Raw genomic sequence first — 6,000 nt, 5'->3', positions numbered from 1 at the left:
CCCCATGAATGATCAGCTTGATTTAAAGTGTGATCATTTACAGTTACTATAACCCACGTTTCAACCAAGCCCCAAGTCTACTATTAATGATAAAAAATGTATTTATTTATTTAACCTTTATTTAACTAGGCAAGTCCTCTTTAATTTCTTCTTTTAACATCGTGCACTTTAACTTTCTGCATTTTACACAATAATAATTGTCCTATTTCTATCCATTGTATTTAGTTCTGGAAGAGATGCTTCTCTCAAGGCCTGAAGATGGCGCTCTTTCTACATGTGAGCCTCTCAACCTGGATGCCGCTGTGTGTGTGTGTGTGTGTGTGTGTGTGTGTGTGTGTGTGTGTGTGTGTGTGTGTGTGTGTGTGTGTGTGTGTGTGTGTGTGTGTGTATTAGCTACAGACCGGGCGAGCTGCCTAGCCTGCCTCTCCAGCGCTCTTGCCTCCCGTTGCTGTGCATCGCTCCAGTCTATTGCTTTGTAGTCTAACACCGCTTCGCCGCCTCCTCCTTTCCTCCTCTCCCCGCCTATGCCTCTCCCTCTCCCCGCCAGCATCCAGCGAATGGTCAGTCCACCCCCTGACCACCTGCAGGGAACGGTGAGAGAGAAGCTCCGTTCTGAGCACACTGCGGACTGCTGAAAGCTGCCAAAGGAAGACGTGGATATAAGTGTCGTTGTTGACGTTACCGGGAATTTTATTTTGGTAAGTGCAAAGTCATCCCGCTTTACCGTGTTTTAGTTTCCCTCCCTCATCCTCTTCCATCTTGTCACACAGCGAGGAGCGGGAGATGAGATGCTCTAGCCTGGCAGAGGACCAATATGAGCCAGGGTGTTTTTGATGCGTGCTGTTATGCAGTTGCAGATCGTGCATGAATCCTATTTTTACGCAGTTGAAGCGGCTATGTGGAGTAGTTTAAACATGAAAGAGACTCGTTATAAACGCTAAGTTGATAATAGAATAAATTGTAAATAAGAATTTCTTCTTAACTGACTTACCTAGTTTAATAAAGGTTAAATAAAAAAATGTAATACAAAATAGGTTTATAGACAGTAATGTAGATTACATTAGGAACCGTGGTCATGGGGGAAGCCGTTCAATTCTGACCGTGCTGAGCTCGCTCACCCTAGACTGTTTTGCGCGTGTGGATTTGGCTCGAGTTCAGTACACCGACTGACCCACATTTAGCTTACCGTTAGCGGCGCGTGAGGCATATAGAGAGAAAGAGACACAATGTAAACAAGCAGATTCACACATAGCAGTATACCCGTTTGATATTGTTCTACAATGAATACTGTTTTTTTTTAAGTAGCCTAACATTCGTTGGAAATGAATCAAAATATAAAACAAAACAATGCATCTGCAAATAGAGGCGTGGAAACAGAAGGAAAGAGATGGATGGTGTTTGTGGTGGTGATAAAAGCAGGGAGAAATGTGAATTCTTCCATTCTCCGTTTCTCACACTCCTGTCTTGGTTTAATCGATAGCTGTGGCGGGCGTAAGGGAGGGGTTTGCATGGGCTATTTGGCACAGCGCAGTATTTTGACTTTGGGATGGAGAAGAGGAAGAGTACATAGATGTGTTGGAGCAGAGTACCCAGGAGCATTTTTATTATTAAGATACATCTGGTTAACCAATGTCCAAAAATATTCTTAGTGTATTATTTAGGTACCAACAGCAAGAACAAATTTGGCAACACCGACAAAGCTCCTTGACGAACCTCAAGAGTGTCCATTAACTCAAAGTCCGGTCTCTGTCTCTCTCTCTCTCTCTCTCTCTCTCTCTCTCTCTCTCTCTCTCTCTCTCTCTCTCTCTCTCTCTCTCTCTCTCTCTCTCTCACACACACACACACACACACACACACACACACACACACACACACACACACACACACACACACACACACACCACATTCAAGCTTTGAGGCTGCTATCCATGGGTACTGAGCTGAATCTCTCCTCTTTTTACTTTATTTTGATTTAACCTTTATTTAACTAGGTAAGTCAAGAACAAATTCGTATTTACAATGTAGGCCTTCCAAGAGGCAAAATATCTCCTGCGGGGACGGGGGCTGGGATAAAACCAAATAAAGGAGGAGACAGTAGGAGACACCAGAACATTTCATAAAGAGAGATCTAAGACAACAACACAACATGGTATAAACACAACATGACAACACAACATGGTAGCAACACAACATGACAAAACAACATGACAACACAACATGACAACACAACATGGTAGCAGCACAACATGACAACACAACATGACAACACAACATGGTAGCAACACAACATGACAACACAGCATGACAACACAACATGGTAGCAGCACAACATGACAACACAGCATGACAACACAACATGGTAGCAACAAACAACATGACAACACAGCATGACAACACAACATGGTAGCAACAAACAACATGACAACACAGCATGACAACACAACATGGTAGCAGCACAACATGACAACACAGCATGACAACACAACATGGTTGTAGTACAACATGACAACACAGCATGGTAGCAACACAACATGACAACACAGCATGGTAGCAACACAACATGACAACACAGCATGGTAGCAACACAACATGACAACACAGCATGGTAGCAACACAACATGACAACACAGCATGGTAGCACCACAACATGACAACACAGCATGGTAGCACCACAACATGACAACAACATGGTAGCAGCACGAACATGGTACAAACATTGTTAGCACAGACAACAGCACGAAGGGCAAAAAGGTAGAGGCAGCAATACATCACGTGAAACAACCACAACTGTCAGTAAGAGTGTCCATGATTGAGTCTTGAATGAAGAGATGGAGATAAAACTGTCCAGTTTGAGTGTTTTTTGCAGCTCATTCCAGTCTCTAGCTGCAGTGAACTGAAAAGAGGAGCGACCCAGGGATGTGTGTGCTTTGGGGACCTTTAACAGAATGTGACTGGCAGAATGGGTGTTGTATGTGGAGGATGAGGGATGCAGTAGATATCTCAGGGGGGAGTGAGGCCTAAGAGGGTTTTATAAATAAGCATCAACCAGTGGGTCTTGCGTCGGGTATACAGAGATGACCAGTTTACAGAAGAGTAAGGAGTGCAGTGATGTGTCCTAAAAGGAGCATTGGTGGCAAATCTGATTGCAGAATGGTAAAGAACATCTTGCTGCTTGAGGGCACCCTGACCTGCCGATCTATAAATTACTTGTCCGTAATCTAGCATGGGTAGGATGGTCATCTGAATTAGGGTTGGTTTGGCAGCTGGGGTGAAAGACGAGTGATTATGATTGAGGAAACCAAGTCTAGAGTTAACATTAACGTGCAGCTTGGATACAGTGCTTTCGGAAACCCGATTTTTAGACATTTTTGCTAATGTATTAAAAACAAAAAACTGAAATATCACATTTACATAAGTATTCAGACCATTTACTCAGTACTTTGTTGAAGCACCTTTGGCAGTGATTACAGCCTCGAGTATTATTGGGTATGACGTAATAAGCCTGGCACACCTGTATTTGGGGAGTTTCTCCCATTCTTCTCTGTAGGTCCTCTCAAGCTCTGTCAGGTTGGATGGGAAGACTTGAACCCGAAGCCACTCCTGCGTTGTCTTGGCTGTGTGCTTATGGTCGTTATCCTGTTGGTTTTCATTGAGGATCTCTCTGTACTTTGCTCCGTTTATCTTTCCCTCGATCCTGACTAGTCTCCCAGTCCCTGCCGCTGAAAAACATCCTCACAGCATGATGCTACAATTACCATGCTTCACCTTAGGGATGGTGCCAGGTTTCCTCCAGACGTGACGCTTGGCATTCAGGCCAAAGAGTTCAATCTTGGTTTCATCAGACCAGAGAATCTTGTTTCTCATGGTCTAAGAGTTGTTTTGGTGCCTTTTTCGCAAACTCCAAGCGGGCTATCATGTGCCTTTTACTGAGGAATGGCTTCCGTTTGGCCACTCAACCATAAAGGCTTGATTGGTGGAGTGCTGCAGAGATGGTTGTCCTTCTGGAAGGTTCTCCCATCTCCACAGAGGAACTCTGGAGCTTTGGCCAAGTCAATAAAAATAGCAGCACAACATTGCTTAGAATCAAGGGTAATGGTGACATCATTTAGGACCTTTAAGTTTGCATAGACACATCCATAACCTGAGCAGAAACCAGATTGCATACCAGAGAGAATACTATAGACATCAAGAAAGCCAGTCAGTTGATTGTTGTCAAGTTTTTCCCAATTTTTTTTTATAACAGGGCAAGATATAAATTGACCTACAACAGTTAGGATCAGCTTGAACTCCTACTTTAAATAAAGGATGCACCGTGGCTGCCTTCCAAGCACTGGGAAACTCCCCAGAGAGCAGATGAAGGCTCAGCGATAATAGGAGCTGCAATCTTAAAAAGGAAAGAGTCTACACCAGGGCTGCCCAACCCTCTTCCTGGAGACCTATCGTCCTGTGGGTTTTCAGCCCAACCCTCTTCCTCGAGATCTACCGTCCTGTGGGTTTTCAGTCCAACCCTCTTCCTGGAGATCTACCGTCCTGTGGGTTTTCAGTCCAACCCTCTTCCTGGAGATCTACCGTCCTGTGGGTTTTCAGTCCAACCCTCTTCCTGGAGATCTACCGTCCTGTGGGTTTTCAGCCCAACCCTCTTCCTGGAGATCTACCGTCCTGTGGGTTTTCAGCCCAACCCTCTTCCTGGAGATCTACCGTCCTGTGGGTTTTCAGCCCAACCCTCTTCCTGGAGATCTACCGTCCTGTGGGTTTTCAGCCCAACCCTCTTCCTGGAGATCTACCGTCCTGTGGGTTTTCAGCCTAAACCTCTTCCTACAGATCTACTGTCCTGTAGGTTTTCAGTCCAACCCTCTTCCTGGAGATCTACCGTCCTGTGGGTTTTCAGTCCAACCCACTTCCTGGAGATCTACCGTCCTGTGGGTTTTCAGCCCAACCCTCTTCCTGGAGATCTACCGTCCTGTGGGTTTTCAGCCTAAACCTCTTCCTGGAGATCTACTGTCCTGTGGGTTTTCAGCCCAACCCTCTTCCTGGAGATCTACTGTCCTGTGGGTTTTCAGTCCAACCCTCTTCCTGGAGATCTACCGTCCTGTGGGTTTTATGTTCAACCCTCTTCCTGGAGATCTACTGTCCTGTGGGTTTTCAGTCCAACCCTCTTCCTGGAGATCTACCATCCTGTGGGGTTTCAGTCCAACCCTAATTTAACACACCTGATTGTACTTATTAGCTGCTCAACAAGACCTTAACTAGCTGAATCAGATATGCTAAATTAGGGTTGGACTGACAACCTACAGGACAGTAGATCTACAGGAAGAGGGTTGGACTGAAAACCTACAGGACAGTAGATCTACAGGAAGAGGGTTGGACTGAAAACCTACAGGACAGTAGATCTCCAGGAAGAGGGTTGGGCAGCCCTGGTCTAACCATCTGACCCTAGGGCTGTGGCGGTCATAACATTTTGTCATCCGGTGATTATCAAGCAAATAACTGCCGGTCTCACGGTAATTGATTAACATAAACACATTAGCATCTCCTAGCTTCCTACAAGCCACTGATGCAGACCTTTGGAACATCTACATTTAAAAAAATCCATGTAACATAGCCTACCATCACAATAAATCCATGCTTTATTTTAGACAGGTCTAAACAAACATGATATGAAGAAAATGCAGTCTATTTCAGAAGAACAGAATAGCATACTCTGAGTTGTCCTTATGTTAGGTCCTGATCTGGCTACGCCGTATGGCTGTAGGATACACTAGTTCATTTAACAGACAAAGATTTGCTTAGAATTCCGTGGCACTATTTTATAGTATTTTATAGTATGAAAAATACAATTGAACAAAGCTGTATAAAATAGAAAGGATATTTTCTCCAAATGATCTGACAGAGTGCGCACATGCGGCTATTCTGTGTTGAGTCAGTTAATTTAGAGTTATTGATGTAACTTTATTTATACAAACGTTAGGCTAAATGTTTTGATTTTTAATACATTCTAAG

General features: G+C 44.3%; 1 protein-coding gene across 1 annotated transcript in view; it reads left to right on the top strand.

Moving 5' to 3' along the window:
- The first annotated feature begins 374 nt into the window (after positions 1–374).
- Positions 375–6,000, top strand: part of LOC106590590 (catenin delta-2) — a 597,564-nt gene continuing 591,938 nt past the window's right edge. The window contains exon 1 of the mRNA XM_045710617.2: positions 375–698. The gene's annotated coding sequence lies outside the window, so the exon portion shown is untranslated. The remainder of the gene's footprint in view (positions 699–6,000) is intronic.

The sequence above is a fragment of the Salmo salar genome, chromosome 29 (assembly GCF_965601325.2).
Source record: "Salmo salar chromosome 29, fSalSal1, whole genome shotgun sequence".
In the NCBI taxonomy this organism is placed as follows: domain Eukaryota; kingdom Metazoa; phylum Chordata; class Actinopteri; order Salmoniformes; family Salmonidae; genus Salmo; species Salmo salar.
Note: the sequence above shows the minus strand (reverse complement) of the source record. Positions and strands in the feature narration are given on the sequence as shown.